Source organism: Pinus tabuliformis, chromosome 1_1 (assembly GCF_031772625.1).
Source record: "Pinus tabuliformis cultivar Carrire ecotype Pingquan chromosome 1_1, CPIR1, whole genome shotgun sequence".
Taxonomy (NCBI): domain Eukaryota; kingdom Viridiplantae; phylum Streptophyta; class Pinopsida; order Pinales; family Pinaceae; genus Pinus; species Pinus tabuliformis.
In genome coordinates this window covers 932,331,414-932,333,756 of record NC_142297.1, presented here as the reverse complement: position 1 = coordinate 932,333,756, position 2,343 = coordinate 932,331,414, and positions in this window count along the sequence as shown.

The window sequence follows — 2,343 nt, the reverse complement described above, 5'->3', positions numbered from 1 at the left end:
CACTTCAATATACATTGAAAAACAACACCAACTTGTGAAGAAAGGTAAATATGGTTTGTTTACTTACATTTTCTAATTATGCACTAAAATTTGAACTCACCATATTGGAGTTTCCACATTCCACATTGATAGGGTTTTCAAATTCCACAAAGCTAAGGTTTTCAAGTGCATAAAGTTAAGGTTTTCAAATCACATAATGATATTTCCTAATAACTCACGTACACTTTTGAGTCATGCTAAGCCGGTAGCCTAGTTTGGGCCTTGCAGAGCCTAGACAACTAGGACCACACGTGCATTTCTAAGGACAGGCACACATTCTTGTGGGCATGTGTTCCTCATGATAGCCCCATTTGCACTTCTAAGGTCATCATTCTTGTGCAAGTTCCCTTAGTTGATTCTCACTAGTTTTTTCAATTATGCTAGGTGTTTTCTCATTAGTCTACATGGTTTATTTCTTTTTCCACATATGAAGTCATTTCCACACATATGTGATTCCACAATCACTTGCCACATGCTTATTTACAATATACGAGTAGAATGCTAAGTTATTTCATCATGACTATTCCCTAATTACAAAAGCCTCCGTCATGTTCTAGTTGATTTCTTACACTTGTTTGAGAAACTTTCACATATTTAACTTTATGTATCCATTTATTACTCTTTTATGTTCATATCATCATTCTATATTAATCATGGTTATGAGCGATGCAATAGGTTGTAATCGTTCATTTCTTAAAACCCCCGTTTCTTTATACTTATTTTTCTATCTTCTCACAGGTTTTGTATTCTTTGAGGGGTAAGTTTCTTCCAATTTTGACTTCATTCGTATGTAATTTAGGAAATTGTGATACTATTTCTCAACTATAATTTCTCTTGATTCATATTTAATTATTATATTGTTCATTATCTATCTCAATGCTTTCAGAGTGGAATAATTACATGAATGAGCTTGTAGGGTCTTTTTTTATCAATGGGTCCTAATTTGGAAAATTTGGGTATGAAATCTTCAAGATCCATTTTGAGGCATTAAATAATTTATTTTTTGGGTAAAAAAGTTATTGCTTGCGCGAGACCATCTAGTACTCGAAGTTTGTATGCAAAATTTATGCCTCTCACAAGTTGATCTACCATACTGACTCCCACGGTACAAGTCGATGTCACGTCAATCCCTGTTACTCATGCATATTGGGCTAGCCATGTATAGAATTTCAAAAAGACTCTAGAAGGGCTAAAATTGTAACTCTAATTGACAGTTGAGGGAGTCAAAACTTTCATTTAGTTAGATATTAGGTTATGTTAAATACTAGGCCACTAGGAGGAGTATGGGTTCCATTTCATGCTATTATATTTTCTTCCATATTTGAGCAAAGAAATTAGGAGTCGCCTGTCGGAGAGAAAGAAAAGGGGATTAAGATTGTGTAGCAACTTTATAAGGCATAGGTCTTAGGCAACTCTATAGAAAGTACCTCTTTCTTTGTATCTACACATTTTTTCATACTAGAGAATAGAGATCAAAGAAACCTCACCTTCTAGCTAGGTTTCTTTCGTAAGGGTTTCCATAGGAAAAAATGCCTATTTTGGTTAGTTTATGTATGTATTTTCAGTTTATATTGCTTGCATTTCAGCTAATTTATATTTAAGCATACAAACAATAAATAAATAATCTAAGATCTAAAAAGAATTAACATTCACATTAAAAAATTCAATATTTTATCAGATCTATTATGATGAATTGTTCCAATGGAATAACCACGACAATTTATTGATCATCTCCACATCTTGCCTGAACTACTAGTGTCTTCTTTACTACCACATGTTATGCCAACTAGTTTAACAAATTATGCAATTGTATTTTACTTTATCTTTGACATTATTTTCTCAATGTCCATGGTTAGGCTTTTATTTCCATTATTTGCATCTTCAAATGCAACATCCTCAAAGAAAGACAATCCAATAACCATTAATTAGGAGTCAGGTTCAACAATTATCTTGAATTTATTTTTTATTTGAACCCATCATTCATATCAATTGGAATTTCATTCTCAAACTATGCCATGATCGCTAGGTTGTTACTTTCATTAATAGTATACAAATATTCTATTATGAAGACAAGTATAAAAGACAATCAGTACATAAAATAACTATTAAAATTTATTTTCCCACACATTACAACTATCTATTTGTCATATCTATATCCCCCCGCCCTTGTGGCACTTAATAAGGTTCCATATTCCTTTATCCTTCCTTAATTAACTATATAAACCTCATTATATCTAAAATGTGATAATAAACCTTTATATTCACCTAAAGTTACTCATATTCATGAAGTTATATAATTTCAAT